We start from the raw sequence: 21209 nt of genomic DNA, 5'->3' as shown, positions 1-21209 counted from the left end.
CCTCTCTCCTGAACGTTCCGTAGAGTTTTCCAGAGGCTCTGTGTCATGTGATAGCACAATCAATTGCGTGCAGGAGCTATGAGAATCCAGCTGTCTTCTAGTACGCCAGATTTGCGAAATGTAAAAAACAGTGCCACTCTTCTCAGTATATATCTTTTGTTTTGGAAAACAGTTATTCATAAAAAATATATTAGCATATAATGGGTCTATTATCTTAAATGAGTTATTTAAATTCTAATTTCTAATACAGTAGATATTGATAGGCATAACCCACATAAACAAAAGCGTTTTGTGGTCCTCAATAATATTTAAGAATATTAAGAGGTCCTGGAACCCAAAGCAAATTGTTGCCCTATCCATTCATTCAAGAAATGTTTATTAAATGTTTATTAGACCCCAGGCATTGTGCTGGGAATACAGAATTGAGATATCCCTTAAGGTATCCAGACAGGTAACCAGTAATGACAGCAGGGTATTAATTAGTTTTCTGTACTTCACAGAACCTATTTCCCAGATAGCTGGAGAGACTTTAGGAAGTATATCAAACTTCTTTTTTGAATTTATGTGTAAATGAGGTTATGCATACAGTTGTATTTTTGTGTAAGTCAAAACCTTTAAAATAGTAAAAGTAAACATTGAAAATATATGAAAAATTTTGAAACCTTTTAGTATTTTTTAAATACAGCAATAACTTCAAAAATGTAAGTGGTTAGGTCTCTTATGACCTGTAAGAAGTCCTATTAATTAAATCTTAGTGTAATAGAAAAGCTGTGAATTTTGCAGCAACATAAATAATAAACTCAAGTCACAACATCAGCTTTTTTACTTTACTAGTTGTTCGACTTTGGGTGATAATTCTAGTAGCTAACATTTATTATGTGCTTATCAGGTTATATATACTGTGAGAAATGATTTAGGTGGATTATTTATTTGAATTCTAATCCTAGCTCTGCCACTTGATTAGCTGTGTAACTTTGGGGCAAATCACTCAATGCTTCTGAACTTTGATATATAAATTTACCTCATATGTAGAAATTGGGATGAGTAACAATGGTACCTCCCTTTCAAGTTTATTGGGAAAAAGCAGTGATGTAATCTAGAAGGAGCACAGGTCTTTGCACATAGTGTTTAATGAATGTTGGAGACAATAACATGTGACAGGCCTTATGACAGTAGCTGAGTACTGGAAACCAAATAAGACACAGTCCCTGGTCACCCCAGCTCAGGAGCTCACAGGCTGGTGGGGAGTGAGAAAGAAAAAGAAACTACTGAGCCTTAAAGGCAGAAATCCTTTCTCTTTATAGCAAGAAGAAGCAATATCCAATTGGTCCAGGTTGGTAGGTCTTCACTAATAAGACACAGACATACCTCAGAGATACTGTGGGTTCGGTTTCAGAGTACCTCAATAAAGCAAGTTAGAATCTTTTTACTGGTGGCGGGTCTTGCCTTCAATTTGTAAAAAAACCACAACACCTGTGATGTGCGATAAAACAAGGTATGCCTGTATTCGAGTTAGGCTGTTGAAAGAGGAATAGTTCATTAAGAGGAAGAACACGGGGGAGGCTGAAAGACGTCATGAAAATACCAGGAGCATTTTGCAGAATGTTATTCTTATTTGGAAATGATTTAGATAATCACTAAATATTTATGATTTAGTTTAACTTAGTATAAACGTTTATCTTATTTACATTTATTTACATTACTTGCTTTCAACAATTATGCTTGAATTAGACATTAAATAGCTCATCATCTCAAGTTATTTTTCTCATTGACAAGTTTTGTAACAGATACGGCCTGAACTTATTTCATCAGTAAACCCAGGTAGAGAAAGTTGTGCATTTACTTGCATTACACTCACTTCTGACAACTCTGAAGAAATGCCTGTTTTTATTAAACTGACAAACTTAAAGCTGCCTTTTATTTAGCAGATTATCCCAGATCATGTGAACTTGAAAAACATGGAGGTTAGTTTTTATATTTCCGAGAGTATACTTAATTTATATAGTGCCTGTTTGTCTTTAAATCAATAGAGTTTTTTACAAATTAATTTTGGTAATATATATATATTCCAAGGTAGAAAAATATCACATGTCTATAACAGCATACATAGACACACATAAATATACAGGCAGACAGAGATCTTTGAAAAATTTTAGTCATGTCTCAGGTACCAAACTTAAAAGAATAGTTAGATCCAAATTGTGTTTCTGGCTGATGGACTAAGACTACCTGCTCAGATGCCCAGAGTCTTTTACTGAAGATATTTATTTGTGTGGTAAGGATCTTTTTAGTGCTGTTTTTGGAGTCGTTTAGTCTTTAAGAAGCTTCTGCATACCAAATAATACATTCCATTATCTCCCAGGGGTTTGAGAGTCTCTTTACAAGAGTGACCCGTAAGACGGACTTATCTAAAACAAAGTTTGCCCAGAATTGCCATTACAATTCCAAATTATCCTGAAATTCACACATTTTTCCAAAAAGGCACAACATCCTGGTCCAAAAACAGGGTGGAACGTATCTTGCATTTGGAGACCCTAAAACCATTTATCGATGAGGGGCCCTGTTTTCCAACAGCTATTCCAAAACACTAGGAATCATGTCTCCCCTCTTTCGAGCAGGATGGGTGACTTGCCTAGAAACTTCAATAGAAACAGACACCAGAAAACAAAACAGAAACAGAAAGCTAGTATGCGCAATAAAGTTGGAGAGCTCAGAAGGCACAGAGAGCCAAGGGAGACTCACCCAAGAACTCCACGTTGGTAAGAGAGTAGTGAGCAAAAAGGGCTCCGTGGGTACCAGCACCTGGTTTGCTTACTGGCCTTGGGAGTGCAAGGGTTCATCTTCTTTGGGTCATGTGTCATGAAATGTCAAAGGTTCAGAAACAGCCAAAGTAAAAACCATGAATCACTGAAGTAGTAACTAGTAAAAATGTACGGTGCACACACCCAGAAGACAGCTTGCAACCTGGGAGCACTGAAACCAGAACAGAATGAGGCTCGGGGTACACTGTTATAAAGCAGCCTACACGGTGAGAAGGCAGTGACTGTTTACTCTTCTCAGTGATTAGCAATAAGCTAAATTAATGACTAAACTGGTTTTGTCTGCTCAAGGAATCTTCAAGGCTGGTCTCCATTTGATTTTGATTTTAACAATAAGTAGCTGGATGTTGCTGAAGTGTAGAGCACAAAGCAAGACACAAATTTCTACAGCTGGAAGCTGACCAATTAGTTCCTTGAACCACGGAGATTTTGCCTCTTAGTGCTTACAGGCACTCTGTAAGAGGAAAAGAAAGGATTCTCCTCTAGAGGGCAGTTCTGTTGTTATTTTCCCAAGGCCAAGACCATGTGTCTTGTTTACATTGGTAAGGGGTCTGTGAACATCCTGTTATCACATGGATGAAGACTCCTCTTTCCAGAATTTATGGTAATTCAGTGCTCTGATGAATTGCATAAAGAGATTTAGAGACTACTAGAATTACTCTATAGGATTGTTGTAAGAATTAAACGGTGTCATGGCTTATCTAAAACACAGAAAGTGAAGTGCTTGAGAAAGAAAAAAAAATAAGTTTACTATCAACAGTTCTTAGCACAATAAGTGCTCAATAAACATTTGCTGTTATTGTAACTATTATTTTAATGAAGGCCCCACAGTGTTACTACTATTATGATCAATTATCAAAGTAATGGTAATGTGATTGTTACCAGTGTTACTAATGATAATAAATAGTATTATTAATAGTGATAATATTTACGAAGCTTTCATTCACACACCCCAGACGGGACAGAGCACCAGATTTATTGAAAGAATGAAAGCTGAACATGAATGAATGAAGAATGAATGAATGCTAGGCATCATTCTAGATCTTGTGGTGGGTATAGCAATAAATCAAGAGAGAGCAAAGAAACCATTTTCTCTTTGTTTTTTTTTCTGGGGGTACAGCTGGGTGATTTCTTGGTGGCACATGCCTATCCCTCAATCGGTAAGGAGCTGCCCACTTGGTCTGTGGCCAGTTCTGAGCTGGACTAGGGAGAGGTGAGCATGGCAGGAAATAATGGAGGAAACAAGAGAAGGAGCCTTATACTCACGGGTGGTCCTTTGAGACAACAGGATGGCTGTCCAGCATGGTGACTGAGAGTGTAGGTTCTGTGGTCAGACTGCTTGGTTTTGAATCCCTGCTCTGCCTCTTAGCAGCTGTGTGACCTGATCTTGGACAAGTCACTGTACCTTGATACCTACCTCAGAAGGTTTCATGAGCTTAAATGAGATAACAAACCTAAACTACTCTGTACAGATCTGGCATAAACTTTAACTTAAAATAAATTACTTTGTGCAGAATTTGCAAGCAGAGATAGAAATCACCTCTGCCTCCCCAGTGACTTATTATGCATACAATGTGGTAAACTTTTGGGAGGCTCTGTGCATTTACGCTCCCTGGAGCTAGAGATTTAATAAATCTATGCGAGGCTGACTCAGTCCTTTCTGTGCCCAAAGTGGATGTATTAATACCGCGAGGCTTACTGAGCCTGGCTTTGAGAATAAAGCTTTTGCACTCTGGGATGTATTCTCTGCCTTCTCTTAGAGTTGGGGTGGCTGAACTTGCCAAAGCAGGTCCAGTATCCAGGAATAGTCAGGGATGCTGAAGAATTCCTTGAGGAATGAGATGTATGAAAAATGCTTAAAAGATGTAAAGTCAGTATTCCTATAGTGTCCTAAAAGATGCTATTTTTCTTTATACTTTCCCATTTCCAATCTTCAAATTGAGATTTCTGATAGGAGACATAACCAAGAGGTAACATTCTGTGCATTTAAACGTCTAGATTTCCGTTTTCCCTAGATCAGCATGTCTAATAGCAATACGATATGTGCCACATACGCAATTTTAAATTCTCTAGTAGCAGCATTACAAACAGTAAAAGGAGTGAAATTAATATAAATAATATTTTATTTAACCAAGTATGTCCAAAATATTATCATTTAAACAGGTAATCAATATAAAAATCATTAATAGAATATTTTACATTTTCTTTTTCATATCAAGCCTCTGGGATCATGTGCGTATACTACTATTACACCACGTCTCACCTTGGACTTTAAACTTTCACCAAAAAGACCTGAATCTGTACTCAAATTTCATAAAATGTATAGTTAAAAAAGTAGATTCATATATTCAAGTTTTTTGAAATATACTTTTAAAAGACTGAATCAAATATTTGTTTTTAAATATAAATTTAGTTTAAAATGAAAATAAACTAGAAATTTAAGTCCATGGTTGCAACTTGCCATGTTTCAAATGCTCAACAGCCAGATGAAGCTGGCATCTGCTGTATGAGATGGGACAGGCTTAGACTTTCTAGAACAACAGCTAACGAACATTCACAGAGAACTTACATGTGACCAGGGTCGTATTCATTACTTCGCATTTGTAATTGCAGGTAATCTTTACAACAACACTGGCATCCCTGCATTCAGTCTTGTTTCCTGTAATCCTTTCACCATTCAGTAACTGGCCGGATCTTTTTCAAACATGAATTCTGTACACGTCTTTACTGTTTTCATTGGCTTTTCACTCTGATTAGAATAAAATCTAAAATTCCTTATCGTGACCCATAGGCACATGTGGTCTGGTCTCTGCCCACCTGTCTGACCTCATCTTGGACCACTTTCCCTCTTGGATGCTTTGCTACTGTCTGTTCCTAAAACAATGTTTCCTCCATTTCCAGACCTCTGCCTCACGCTGTTAACAGCCCTGGCCGTGGTTTGCTCATTCTTCAGGTCTCGTCTCAATATCACGTTAGTAGCTTACTCTATTATTTCACTCTGTACATCTCCTTTATGTCATTCATCACATCTATAGCAATCTTGAGTATTTATGTACTGAGTTATTACAATTCCTTCTACTGGAATATAAGGGCCACAAGGATCGAAATGTTGTCTGTCTTCTTTGCTGTGAAATCCTAGAGCCTAGCACAGTGTCTGGCGCACAACAGGAATTCAACTGTTGTATACATAGATGACACCAGTAAGTATTATTACAAATTATGATAAGACCGAGGCTCAGTTTTCTCCAAGGTCACGCAGCTATTAGAACAGATCAAGGACATAAAGCCAGGTCTAACTACAAGGTCTATGTTTTTCTAAAGAACAAAAGAGGTGGGCAGATGTGGTAACCTTAACTGCAGAAAGCAGACGTGGCCTTTGAAGGTGATCTATATCTATGAAAACACAGATAGCTGTATTCTTGGCAGGAAAACTCAGCAGTTTTTCAGTGTCAAGCAAATGGCTGAGAGCCTGGTTAAAGACAAGACCTTTAAGGTTGGTGATGGATGGATGAAGTTCCTATATAAAATGGAGACGGACAGCCTTGGAGCAGTCATCCAGAGGACTGCCAGGACAAGCATCTGCACCCCTAGCCTGGCTACCCAACCCCCCTTGCCCTCAACCTTGGGACCAAGAAAGGAAATTCGTGCCCCAACCACAAATGGAATGACTGAGCTAGCACATTTTTTACCCTGGGACTCATCAGCTGGACAGAGCAATTTAGTCTGAATTAGGGAACATACTTCCAACCTTCGCTTTTCTATATTAAATGTCGATGCCTATTTTAAAGTATAAAGCATCGTGTTCGTGATGTACAAATCTTTGCAAGGTTAGGCAGTGGGCCAGTTTTGGTCCAGCAGGTGGCAAGGGTATGAGTCAGAAGAAAAAGAAGCCAGTTGGGTGTCAAGCACTGTGCTAAACATTTTCATCTGTCATTCCCCTCACGGAATCCTCCCAGGCTCCCTTTAAGGCAGGGGTCTCCAACCCCTGGAGCTGGACCGCTACCAGTCTGTGGCTTGTTAGGAAATGGGTCACACAGCAGGAGGGGATAGGAAAACATCAGCATTTCTGGGAAACGGGACTAAAGTTGAATAACTTAATAAAACTCAGCATTTACTTTAGAACTTCAGAGGCCGACGCTTTGTAATTGAATATGCGTAAGCTCTGCATTTGAGAGTGCTTAACATAGATTACTTTGGTTTCCTAGCAGCTCTGAGCTAGACAAAGCATGCATTATTCCCATTTTTCAGAAGAGAAAACTGAGAGCTGGGGGAAATTGAGAGATGAAGGGACTTGCTCAGGATAACCATGAGAGCTAGTGGCAGAGTTTCATCGACAGCCAGAGGGGCAAAGGGATCTCATAGCCCAAGAGTTTGTCTCATTTGTTCCATGGGCTCCTTTGGCAGTTCGCTGAAACGTATTCCTTCTTAGAGAAATGTTTTTTAGTGCACAAGACAAAGCATATAGGTTTATAAAGAAAATAAATTATATTGAAATAAGTTCCTATTTGTGAGATATATGTATAATCACATTAAATATGGTAGATGTAATAACTACCATAATTTTGAGGTAGGCATGAGCAAAAACAATACTTTAACATATCTGAACAACTATAGTAAACTATAAAAAAACTGAGATATTTTTGGTGAAAAAAATCACAGATTCTGCTAATATTATGGTTACCTACATTCATAAGAGAAGGAAATGCTACACTTCGATTAGAGGTTAGTGAAAATAAGAATACAATATTTCTCCCCATCCAAATTCATGACCCTGCCCCTTGAATTTTATCCACGGCCTCACAGAGGTCTGCAGACCCCAAGTTAAGAGCTCTTTACCTCGTTCATTCCCTCATAAAACAAATGAGGGACCTGAGGGCAGAGAGGCAAATTGATTTATCTAGGATTACTTAGATGGATAATAGCAGAGATTAAACTAGAACTCAGGGGTTGAAAAGACCTTCCCTAAAGGGCTGTTATGAAAGATACATGCAATAATACGTGCAAATGCTTAATCCAATGTCAGGCACACAGCAGTCACCCCGCAGACACAGTAGAAGCACATAGATGGGACTTTCTAGAAATCTCCTTAAAAGGGGGATGGAGTCAGCTGTATGTGCCTTTTGCCCTTGTCCCTTTCCTCTTCCTGCCTGGAAGAGGGACCTTATGGCCACTTAAGAAAGATGGGTGGGCAAACATTAGAAGGGACATTGGTCTTTCTTGACACTACAGAGCTGCTACACTATCCCTGGGCTGCCTACCTTTAGGCTTCTGACGTGACAGAAAAGAAAATCTTCTGCCTCGTCCAAGCCACTGTTACTTGTGTTCTGTTATGTGCAGCCAAACTCACTCCTTGACTGACATACACCTCTTCCTGGCTGGGCGACTGACCTTCTCTGAGCTTTTCATATATAAGAGCAGCATTTAAGGTTTTTTAAATGGCAAGACTTAGAGGATACAAAGGACTTAATGTAGTGCCTGGCACATTGAAAAGCAGCTGTTATTATATTGTTTCAGTGCATTGCAGCTCAGTGCACTTTCTACCATGTTGGCTCACAGTTCAAAACCTCACATGCAGCCTCAAAATTCCTTCCCCTGACCCCAGCCTGCTCTGGCCTCAGCTCTGGTACACATGCCTCCACTCCAATTCAGCCTTGATTAAATGCTTATCATGTCTCACGGAAAGGAACAGTTTATGAAAATGCTGACAGAGACAGGACACCTAATAATTAGTGGCTAAAGACCACAGACAGGGAGGCAATTAGGAGGTTTATATAAATCCAAGGACTAAAGAAACTTCTCATTTGTTCCTCAGATTTTTTGCATAAGCCTCCGACATGTTATTTCTGCCAGCAATGCTGCCTTCACGGGAAGAGTATGGGGTGAGAAGTGGCTGGAGAGGTTGCGGGGGGGCTGCGAAGGACCTTCGGACTCCAAAGGCCCCTCAGCCTGCTCCCTGCTCCAGTGGCCACTCTGTTGGACCCTCTGCCATCAAAGCTGGGGACCCTTGGGGGTGGTGCAGGGTGTACCTAAGCCCCACAGGCCTTAGGAGGGGCCAAGGGGTAAGGACAGTAGAAGTTCCTAAGGATACGTCTGGCCTACGGCCTTGTCACAGGACAGTGCTATTTCCCCACCGAGGCATTTTCTTTTCCTTATCACCGGGGGATTGGGGACCACTTGGCATGCTAATGCCTGCAAACTAGGCTTCCTGGGGGCCTAGAAGTGAGGCACATGACTCAAAACTCAGGGATGGTTGGCTTAGGTAGATGTACTGGGCAGGCTGAAATGTGGCCCCCCTTCCAGTTAATACCCTGTATCATCATCATCATCTTTTAAAATAACACTATTTAAAAATTCAGGTAGAAAAACAGGACTAACTTGGAACTCAGTACCACTCCCCAGATATGATTTTAACAACAATGTGCTGTGTATCCTATCCTGCCAGAAGATGTCCATACTCTGACTGTCGTGGACTGAATTGTGTCTCCCTCCCAAATCATATGTTAAGGCCCTAACTCCCCATGTGACTGTATTTGGAGACAGAGCCTATAAGAAGGTTATGGAGGTTATAGGACATCATAAGGATAGGGCTCTAACCTAACAGGACCGATGTCCTTACAAGAAGAGGAAGAGGCACCAGGGATACACTCTCCCAGAGAAAAGGCCATGTGAGGACACAGTGAGGAGGTGGCCACCTGCAAGCCAGTGAGAGAGGCCTTGTAGGAACTAGCCATGCTGACATCTTGATCAGCCTCCAGAACTGAGAGAAAATTAATTTTTATTCTTTAAGTCACCCAACCCGTGGCATTTTGTTACGGCAGCCTGAGCTGACTAATACGCTGATTTAATTATGGGAGTACAGGAGCAAGACAATTTATCAAAACATTACACTGTGCTTAACCTCTCTGTTTTTCTTTCCTCCTTTTACCAAGGAGTCAGTCAGCTTTTGCAATTCCTTAGCTCAGGGTGGCCAATGTGCCCCCTTCTGGAGGATGAGGTGGGATTTGGGAGGCTGTGAGATTGACCAGGCATTCTTTTTGTTGTCTGTCCATCCTTTCCCCTGCAGGGAGTTCTGGGATGGAGTCACAGTAAATCCCCAACTGCCTGCAGGGTCATCCCAAAAGGCCTTGGACCAGAAGCCAGCTCCTTTCTCCTCAGCTTTAATTTCTAAACCGTAAGCTTCCCAGTTCCATTACAGGGACACAGTGACAGGGCAAGGTGCCCAAGGGCTGGGACGGTCTGAGTTCTTAGCCAGAACTTTGTCTGTAGCCTATAATTTCTCAAAGTTTTCTGGGCTATAGCTCCCAAGAAGTAACAGCAATAATTGAACAGTGTGCTGTTTCCCCAAACTTCAGTCATTAGCATACCCACAACATAATCTTTGCTATTTCTGTGGTTCTCTACTATTGACATACATTTAAAATAATTTCAACCTTTTTCATTTAATAAAATTTATAGTAAAAGGAAAATTTTCTGCCATCAACATAAAGTACCAGTGCCACTTGCTCTGAAGAGTTTTCGGTAAAAGTAAATACAATGAAAACAAACAAAAAAAAAACCAGTATTATTAACTTTGAGCTCTGAGATTGCCTGCCTAAGGCTCTGAGCCTGAGGTCTAGTATCACTTTACTTAAGTATATATAAAAGAGAGAGATTGGCAAGTGTTAAGAGATTTACTAGCACCAAAGTGAGACTTTTGACCTGATATAATCACAAGGAGTAAAAAAGACAAAAGAGAGTACTTTCTCATTTTACAGTTCAGTATTGTTGCCTATGCAGTGGTTCAGTTAAATCATCCTACAGGTAGGCAGAGGGCAAAGAACACTACCTGAGCAGTTACAGCATCTTAAAAAATTAGGATCAGAAGGGCACGATGAGATCAACCTCCTTCTAGCATAAAGGAAGGAACTAGGGCCACACATAGGGGAGATGAGGACAAACTGTCTTTTAAATTTTTCATTGTAGTAAAATACACATAACATAAAAGTCACTATCAGTGACATTTAGTACATTCAAAATGTTGCACGACCATCACTGCTGTCTAGTTTCAGAACATTGTTGTCACCCGCAAAGAAACTGTGGACCCATTATCACCCCTCCCCACGGCCCCTCCTCTCAGCCCTGGCAACCACTAATCTGCTTTTTGTCTCTATGGATTTGCTGACTCTAGATAATTCACATAAATGGAATCATACAATATGATCATACAATATGTGTCTGGCTTCTTTCGCTCAGCATGATGTTTTCAAGGTTCGTCTATGTTGTAGCATGTTTTCATTTGAGTTCCTGTTTTCAGTTCTTTGGAGAATGTACCTGGGAGTGGAATTGCTGGGTCACATGGTCATTTTAGGTTTAACTTATTGAGGAACTGCCAGCCTGTTTTCCGTAGGGGCTGCACCATTTTACATTCCCACCAACAATGTTCAAGGTTTTCGATTTCTCCTCAATATCTCCAAAACCTGTTATTTTCCGTTTTTTTTTTCTGTTTCATTTTTGTTGTTTTAAATTACAGTCATCTTAGCGAGGAGGGTTAACAAACTCTCCATTCCTTCTCTAATCCATTCTCTAACCAGTAGCCAGATTAATCTTTCCAAAATGCACATCTGATCACGTCACCTACCTTTTTGCTCTCAATTTCTTAGGATGAAGGTGAAGACATATCCAAAGCCCACAAGACCCTGCATGGCCTGGCCCCTGCCAGCCTTTCGATCAGCACCATCCACAATGGCCTTTCAGAAAGCATCTTCTTGCGAGACCCTGTTCCCATTGCCTGGAATGCTCCCTCCCACCCATATGAAACTCAGCTCCAGCTCTATCACCTCAGAAAAGCCACCCTTCCTGCCCCCATCACCCCCAACTAGGCCAGAGGCCTGGTTATCAGCTCTCAGAGCATGGTGCATCTCTCCTCCATAGCGCTTACCCCCGTCTGCAGTTATATATTTATTCATGTCATTATTTGATTCTACGGGAGAGCTCCACCTACTCTCTGCTCACAGAACAGAGCCAGCCAATAAGGCCTTGGAAGTGGCTTGAACTTGGAGCAACTGTCTCTTGCCTTCTCAGTGATGGCCTGCATCAATTTTCTTTCTCTTCATTCCTTAGCTCAAAGACCAACTATTCCTCCCCACAAGCCTAATGGAGTAAGTAGCCTTATCTGCAGGGTTTGCTGTCTTCTTAAATTAAAAAATTACTTATAGGGCAATAAAAAGCATGAACTATAAAATTAAAAATTGATAACTTACAGTTCATTAAAATTATATATATCTGTTCTACAAAAGACACTGTTAAAGAAATGAAAAGACAAGACATAAACTGGGAGAAAATACTTGCAGAGATGTCAAAAGAATTGGACCTGAAATAGAGAACTTTAACAACTCAATGAGATTAATACAAACAATAAAAATGAGCAAAAGATTTAGACATGTGACCAAAGATGTACAGAAGGCAAATAAACACATGAAAAAAAATGTTCCATATTATTAGTTATTAGGGAAATGTAAATCAAAGCCACAATAAGATATCATCTCACACCCATTCGGATGGTTACTACAAAAAAAAATAATAATAACATCAGGAAATAACAAGTGCTGGTGAGGATGTGGAGAAATTGGAACTCTTTGCACTGTGGATGGGAATGTGAAATGGCACGGCCACTATGGAAAACAGTATGGCAGTTCCTTAAATACTTAAACATAGAATTACCATATGATTCAGCAATTCCAGTTCTGGGTATCGGACTCAAAGAATTGAGAGCAGGCTCTCGAAGGGATATTTTTACACTCACGTTCAATAGTGGCACTATTCAGAAAAGTCAAAAGGTGGAAGCAATCCAAATATCCATCAACAAAAGAATGGATAAACAAAACGTGGTATATACATACAATGGAATATTTTTCAGTCTTAGAAAGGAAGGAAATCCTGCCACATGCTACAACATGGATGAACCTTGAGGACTTTGTGTTAGGTGAAATAATCCAGTCACAAAAAAGACAAAAATACCATATATGAGGCAGCTAGAGTAGTCAAACTCATAGAAACAGAAAGTAGACAGTGGTTGCCAGGGGCAGGGTGGGGAGGTGGAGGGTGGATGAGGTGTCGTGATTTAATGGGTACAGCATTCCAGTTTTGCAAGATGAAAACATTCTGGAGGTTGGTTATGCAACAATGTAAAATGTGAATATATTTAATGCTATTGAACTGTATGCTTAAAATGTTTATGATGGTAAATTTTATGTTATGTGTATATTATCACAATTAAAAAACCTGTTACTTGCGTACTTTAGGAATATATTATCTGTGTAAAAAATCCAAAAACCGGGAGATAGGAAATACATGAAATAAAAAGAGAAAAACGTTCCCTCTCCTCTCTACCTTCCTGGTACTCTCACCCTGTTCCTCTGGGACTCACACAAATGAATACTTTGAAAATATGTCTACATGGAACGAAACTATATGTGTGGTCAGGTAATCTGCCTTTTCCATAGTGTCCACCACATTTTAGAGATGTTTCCACATCACTACATACGGAGTGACCTCATTCTTTCTAACCACTGCACATTTTTCACAGCATGGATGTGCACAACTTACTTTAGCATTTCTCTCTGGATGGACAGTCACGCAGTCTATGTTTTCCCCTTCTACAGACAATGCTGCAGTAAGCATCCTTGTACATCTTCATGCACCCATAGGTGTGTCTCTGTGGGCCAGAGGCCCACGAGTGCTCTGCAGAAGGAATGTTCATTTAAAATGTTTTAGATGTTGCCTTCTAAAATGTCTGCGCTAGCTCGCACCATATCCCAGCACTATGTGAGCTTGCCTTCATCTCCATATTCCCAAAAGATTATCAATTTAAAAAATATTTCCTGCTGTGTTTTCAGAGGCCTCCAGAACATCTTTTCCTACTGACCCAGTGGCCAACCGGCTCCGCTGTGTTCCTGCCCGCCCTTCCCCTCCACTTCGCCTTTCCAAATCCTTCTAGGTGGGCTGCAGTCCCCCCTCTTCAGCAGTCTTCCCGGATGCTCCTGCCTCACCTGGCTGCACATTGCACTGCTTGTTCAATGTCACCTGTTTCATAATCTGGAGCTTTTTAGATTATCTCACCAAAATGTCACCAATGGCAGGGGAGAGCGGAAGCATAACTTAGAATATCTGGAAGGCACAACTGCAAGGGGATATAGGGAGAGGAAAATCTCATTGAAGCCCTTGTTTTATCTTAAAATTCTAGTTTTATGCAGGCATGCCTTGTGCTTGGCTTTACTGCCCTTCACAGGTGTTGTATTTTTTACAAATCGAAGGCAAGACCCTCCACCAGCAAAAAGATTACAGCTCCGTTTATTGTGATACTCACTTTATTGAGGTGGTCTGGAACCAAACTTGCAATATCGCTGAGGTATGCCTGAATTAAAAATGTGTTAAATCTTGTCTCATCCAGTAAAACTGATCTCGAGCAAATGCCCCTCATTTACCCTATAGCTTTGCGGAGTCCCTGGCACATCTCTATATAGCCCAGGTTGAAAAATGCAATCTGAATTTTATCTTCCCCACTAGCCCCAAAGCTCTCCAGAAAGGGGACTTAGACGTAGACTCACCACGCCAGCACAGGGGAGAAGTTCAGTAAACCCACTTCCTCAGTGTTAGGTGCATTTTCTGTCTCTTTGATCTGTCACCTCCTGGAGATGAGGAGGGCCAGTGATATAGAGATATTCAGCACTGAAAAGGACTGTGGGTATGGGGTCTCTTACCACTTTTAGGGTCTGCTAACTTGTATAATAGTTTCCTGTTGCTGCTGAAACAAATCACTACAAATTAAGTGGCATAAAACAACACAAATGTATTCACTTACAGTTCTGGAGGTTGGAAGCCTGAAAACAGTTTCACTGGGTCAAAGTCAAGGTGACAGCAGTTCCTCCTGGCAGCTCTAGGGGAGAATCTGTTTCCTTGTCTTTTCCAGCTTCTAGAGGCTGCCTATATTTTTTGGCTCACGTCCCCCTTCCCCTATCTCCAAAGTCAGCAATGCAGTATCTTAAAACGTCTTTATTTCCATCTTTTCCTGTCTGTCGTCACATTGCCTTCTGTCTGTCTCTGACTCCTGTGTTCCTCTTATTATAATGACTCTTGTGATTATATTGAGTCCACCAGGATAATCCATCATAATCTCCTCATTTCAAGATCTTTAACTTGATCACATCCATAAAGTCCCTTTTGCTATATAGGGTAACATTTACAAGTCTGGGAATTAGGAGGTGGACATATTTGGAGGCCATTATTTGGCCTCATGCAAGGTCCATGAAGAAGAAGGGACATGTCTGTCTGGTCACCACTTATCACCAATAGCTTGCATGTTGCTTGGCACATGGTCCACAGGTCATAAAAATAGTAGACTCATGAAATCTATACACCCCTTCCAGAACAATGTAGAGGCGCTACATTCTGCATAATATTTTAGGGGGTCCCAGATCCCCTGAAGCCAACACATAGCCCCAAGTTAAGCATCTCTAACCCAGGTTTCTAGAAGTCTGGCTGCAGCTGAAACACCAGTGTGGGGTTCAGAGGAAGCAGGCAGAGCAGCGCCGGCTGAATTGCAAAACAACTTTGCTCCTTAACACGTCTATCACCTAGGTGCGTTGGCCAGCAGGTGGCGCCCGGGTCCGCCTCAACGCCGAGCTTGCCCCACTCCGAGCACCTGCTCAGGGGAAGGGGACGTGGAACGGTCTCGGTCACTGCAGTGTCTAAAGAACTGTTTCCCAGTCTCTGCACGTACCGAGGAAGGATGTCGGGCTCCGGGCGGCGAGGAGCAGCCCCGGCAGGCTTCGTCTTTGCTGTGCACAGCCGGAGACGCCGCGGTGCCCGCACGCTACGCGGGCAAGAAAGACCCCCCGCACCTGGACGCCCACTGCGCCCCCACTCGGGGATCGGCGATCAGAGCTCCGGGCAGTGGAAGAAAACAGAAACCTAACGCCAGATATGTATGAACCTGCTAAAGGAGGAAATTGAAACCGCCGGTGTGATTTAAACGGCATGAAAACCGCCGGTGTGATTTAAAAGGCATGAAAACAGGCTTCCTGAGCTTCTTACACCAACCACCACCCTTGTAACCCCAGGCCTGGCTCCTTCCTCGATGGAGGCAGGAATGAGGATGTCAACAGTAGGGGACGTCAGGGCCAGATGAGAGGGTTCCTTTCTCTGAGGCTATCCCGGGTTTAAGGCAGAGGGCAGGCATGAGTCACACCTGGTGCTATCAGGCCCGCGGGGAGAGAGGAAGCATCTCTTCCAACTCAGTGTTTAGCAAAGTGGATCCCAGAGACAGTAGGCCCTGTAGGGGATCTCTAGGGGGGTAAAACCTGGTCCTTTTCCTGACGAGGTGCATGCTGAAGTACAGTGCTTCTCAAAATGTGGTCTAAGAACCATCTGGCTCATTGCTAAAAATGCAGATTCCTGGGCTTTCCTTCCACCTACTAAATCAGCTGGAGAAAAGCCCGAGGTGGCTTAGTGGGTCTGTATTTTTAAAAAGCCCCTGAGTGGTTCTTCTACTCTCTGAGTTTGAGAACCACAGGTCCAGCTCTTGGTACCAAAAGCTCTTATTTAGTTCAGATGTAAGAGCTGAGCATCCTCCTCCTCCCAAAGGTGACTAGCCCTAGTTCCAGCACTCAGAGTGCAAATTAGGTCATATCATATGAATAACTAATATTTCTGGCGAGTAGCCCCCACCTATCAAACCTCAGGCCCTCTCAGAAAGTCTCCCCACGTTTCTGGGAGCCTCTGTGAGTTCCTTTTCTCCCACCACCTCTGTAAATAACTGCTTCCTGCAAGTTGCATGAAAGAGTAGCCACACGTGTAACCACTACAGGTCAATCTCCTCATAAGTCCCGAGCTCGCTGCCTCCATTGGGGCCATGTCCCAGGCCTCTCAGAGCTGCAACCCCTCCGGGGCCTGATGGACATGTCCTCCCTTCAGGGCTCACAGTGCCCAAACCATGCTTTGTTCCAAGCGCAATGCTCCTGTTTCTAAGTCAGGCTCAGATTTTGTCACCAGGGCATCCGATGCCTCTGGACATCTCCCAGGAGGTGTTTCCGAGTGGTGGAGGAGAGAGAAATCCTGCTCGGGGTGGATAGGTCAGAGCCCAGGGCTGGGCAGCAGAGCCATCCTGTTGGGATGGGGGAATCCTGCTGTGGTGGAAAAGCGCCTTCCTGAAAAACCTGCTGAGCTCGTCTTAGGACCAGGTGGGAAGGGAAGGAAGCAGGCTGCTTCAACCCTGAACGCTGCAGCAGAGGCTTCCTCACAGATCCTGCTCTTCATGAGCTTGTGAGGGGTGACCTGGAGCTGCATTTGCTGTGTGCACTGGGCCCTCCACACCTGGCTGAATCAAGTGAGTTTCATCCTTCAGGTGTGTGCAGGATCCCATGCAGAGCATCTCGTACTGATTCACCCTTTGGATGGGGATCGATTGGACATTTAGATAGTGAGATTGGATGATATTTTGTGATTTTCATTCATGTTTCTGCCCTCACCCACCCCTTTCCTTTCATTCAAGCAGCCAGCAGTCTTTGTGCCTCAAAGCTTCAATGAGTGAGGAGTGAATAGAGAGAAAAACAGAAGCTTGTGAGGTTTCTTGGCTTTTGTTTTCTAAAAGCCCAAGGCCAGAGAGAGGGCGGAGTTGGGGGGCATTATACTAAGTGAAATAAGCCAGACACAGAAAGACAAATACTGCATGACCTTACTTACCCATCTGTGGAAGCTAGAAACACTGACTCATAAAAGCAGAGTAGAATGGTGGGTGCCAGTGGCTGGGGGTAGGGGAAACGGGGAGAGTTATCAAAGAGTACAAAGTTTCAGTTATGCAGGATGAATAATCTCCGGAGACCTAAGTACAATATGGTGACTATAGTTAATAGCACTGTTTTCTATAGTTGGAATTTGCTGAGAGTAGATCTTAAATTTTCTCACCACAAAATAAAAGGTAACTAAGTGAGATGATGGATATGTTAATTAGTTTGAGTGTGGTAATCTCAGTTCACAATGCATATGTATATCAAAGCATCACATTGTAACCTTCAATATATACAATTTTTGTTAGTTATACCTCAAAAAAGCTGGGGGAAAAACAATCAAACACAAAGCACATCCCTTCCTAGTCCATTTCCTATTCTTTTCTATAATGCCCTCTGTCTATTTTGCAAGTCAAGGCCAGAAGGTGCCAGACCTCAGATCTTGCCCAGCATTTCATCAGCCCTGTCAAGAGAGAATGAACACTTTTTGGGCACCAGTTAAGTGCTAGGGGGAACAGCTATGAACATGAATTCAGGGGCAGACTGTCTAAGTAGAAATCTTAGGTCTTCCCTTACTTTCTAGTTATCTGTTGTGGTGTAACAAACTCATAACTTTTGTTAAATTTCACTGTACTTTCAGCTTGGGTTGATCACCTCTTTGAGTAACACGTTTCTTCCCTCTTTAGGACACAGAATTCTTTAACTGTCATAAACTTACGTCTTTCTTATGGTGGACCCTGAGTCCTAAAACCCTGGAACCTGATGAATAACACCAACTGTGTTTTGTCTCTTTATTCAGATTTTCTAAACTTCATATATCAAAGTAAAGACTAGAATAATTAATACCTCTACTAATAGCTACTGTTTCTTGGATGATGTCCAAATGACTTGCATGGTATTGTTTTACCCTCACAGTCTCTTTTGATCCTCCTAATTTGCCTACAAAATAGATACCATTATTATCCTTATTTTATAATTAAGGAAACTGAGGTTTAGATCTATGTCACGAGTTGCCCAAAGTCACACAGCTACTAAATGGCAGAGGTGGGATTTGAGCCTAGATCTGAAGAATTGACTATTCCATCTTTCCAAACCACTTACCTCTGTGGTTGGCAGATGTATTGCTGTACAGGCCTCAATTGTGACAAATGATCCAACAGTGTTTGGGGGCTGGAGAGAATAAAGTAGGGTGCGGTGCTGCCAGTTGCAGGTCAGAGTAGAGAGGATCTGTTTGCCCCAAGGACTCTTGATGAACTCCAGGCCCTCCCTGGGCTTGACCACAGAGAGGTGACCTGGAGAGGTCAGCATAATTCAAGCTCTGGGGGGGTAGATCTGGAGCCCAGCACTTTCTGGGGATATGAGCCACTGCTTGGCCTACCTTCCTTCTAGAAAAAGTCAGGAGGCTGCCACTGCCTCCCTGTACTGCCTGGGTGGCCTCCAAACACCAGTAATATGTGAAGTCATCAGAACTGAGCGGCTGGGAAAATGCCTTTGGTGCCTGTGGCTTCAGATATCCGAGGTCCAAATTATAACTTGCATCTGCCCAGTGAGTCACAATTCAGTCTCTATACCACAGTGATCTCATTGAATCCTTTGCACTTCCTGGTGGGCTATGATGGTCGTGTCCATTTGACAGATGGGGAAACAGACTAGAAGAGGCAAGGTGCATTGCTCAAGGTCACATAGAGTCCAAACTTGAACACAGGGTCCACTGACTCCCAGTCCTATTCACTTGCACTAGACCAATGGTTTTCAAACCTCATTGTATGGAGTCCTAGGGTGCTTGGGGCAGGCCAGAGGCAGGGGCTGAGGAGGAAGCCAAGGACGTCAAGGGGGCGAGGCTCTGTCTTCCTTTCCCCACTTCACTCCGGGTTGTACCTATATCAGGATTCTGTGTAAGGCTGGTTTGAGAGATTGGTGTTGCTAACAAAATGTTTTCAGAAGACTGCCCCAAAACTGTTTCTGGAAATTGGGTTCAGGATCCTCTTTCTCTAGGACTTTTTCTCTATAGGGTCAAGAGGAGACCTGCTCTGGTGGAGGATGTACTCATCCCTAGGATGGCAGCACAAGGGAATGTGAAAGGTGCTGGACAGGGAGGCAGCAGACCTGGGTCCAGTTTAGTGTGATGTGGCCAAGTTATTCGCTTCAGTCTTCCCATCTATAAAGATGAGGGGATAAGCCTAGATAATTCTGAAAATCCAGTTTAGCTCAAATAACCTATGGATCTGGGCTATCATGCTTAGTTAATCAGATCTTAAACAAGGGTGAGTCATCTGAAATTGTACGAAAACGTTGTAAATTTTTGTTATATGCATTTTTCTGGAAGGAATATCTATAGCCTTCATCAGAATCTTAAAGGGATCTGCAGTACAGAGCCTCTAGATTCCCAGGACTTTTTTATTTTTCTCTTTTAGCAGAACTGCTAGGAAATCTTCTCTTTTTTGTGTTTGTGTGGGGAGTTCAGGTTGTAAAAATGGTATGAGAAAGTTATTTGCAGAAACGAAACAAGGGCAACATATAATGATAAACAGAGCTAAAAGATTGGGGGAGCTAGATGAAGGAGTAAGAGCCTGTGAGTAAGCTAAGTCTTGTTTAGGCCCCTAGATCCAGCCATGCCTGATACTCCTTACATTTTTCAGAATGACAGCCCCTCCCCACTTAAAGCATTTTCTGTTTCAATCACCTATATAATAAAAGATGGATGTGCTAATATTATTGAAAGAGGCTCTTCTCATTTGAAAAATTATGACGCTCGACTTAGAAAAAACGAAGCAGGAACAGAAAAGAATTGAGGTGGGGATGTTCCTCTCATGCCTTTTTAGAATTTCAGGGAAGAAAAATGCTTCCTGTTTTGTTCCCCGTTCTTAATTCTTTTAGCAACCTGAAGACTTTCAGAGGCGGAAAAGACCTTAGAGTCAATCCATTATTACACAGATGGGAAACCAAGACCTAGAGAGGGGACGTGGCTTTCTGGAAGTAGTTGGTAGCAGGCCTGAGACCAGAAAGAACCAAGGTTATGTGGTTACCTTGTCCAAGGGAGGCTCCACCTCTCTGCGTGACTTCCCCTCAGTGCTTCTTTCCCAGGCAGGTTTGCCAGATAGGAGAGTTTAAGAGAGTTCTTGTGCCCATATGTGCTGCTTGGTCACATGGATCTGTATCTTATCCAGAAAGTTCTGCAGTCTGGATTTCCTTTTCAGCTTCTGTGGGCACAAACAATGGAGTGTTTGGCCTAGGGATGTGGGAAGGAGGTGAAAGGGACCAGCGCATCGCTCTGTCTGCGTCCTCTCCCCTTTCAGGTGACAGGCCCACAAGGATCTCCCAGCTAGGCTCGGGGTCCTAGGGATCAGGGCCAGGCTAAACGTAGCCCGGTGCCGCCCACAGCGGGAGGATTTAGACACTGCCGAGTCAAAAGCAGGCAAGCTTTTGGGACAAGTCCAGGGGGTCACTTTTAGCCACAGGGTCTAGCCCTGGGGAGCAGTAACGGCAAAGGCAGACAAAGAGTGGGAGGGGGGACAGCACGACTATTGATCACAGGACCGACGACAGGGACAAACCTGAAGCTTAAGGAAAAGGAAACTCCAGACCCCGCCTGCCACCCTGCTCACAAAGTACTCAAAGCCGCACAGGA

At 42.6% G+C, this 21209-nt stretch overlaps 1 long non-coding RNA gene across 1 annotated transcript; it reads right to left on the bottom strand.

Annotated features, from left to right (window-relative positions):
• Positions 1-23: 23 nt before the first annotated feature.
• LOC120614274 (uncharacterized) lies at positions 24-20601 on the bottom strand. Its single transcript, XR_005655923.1, has 4 exons — positions 18683-20601; positions 14405-14485; positions 13404-13538; positions 24-153 (listed from the first exon to the last, which is right to left on the bottom strand). It is a non-coding gene; the product is annotated as an uncharacterized LOC120614274 (long non-coding RNA).
• Positions 20602-21209: the final 608 nt, after the last annotated feature.

This window comes from Pteropus medius, unplaced genomic scaffold (assembly GCF_902729225.1).
Source record: "Pteropus medius unplaced genomic scaffold, Ma_sr-lr_union100, whole genome shotgun sequence".
NCBI classification, from domain to species: Eukaryota; Metazoa; Chordata; class Mammalia; order Chiroptera; family Pteropodidae; genus Pteropus; species Pteropus medius.
The sequence above is the reverse complement of the archived record's forward strand: the minus strand, read 5'-3'. Positions and strand labels throughout refer to the sequence as shown.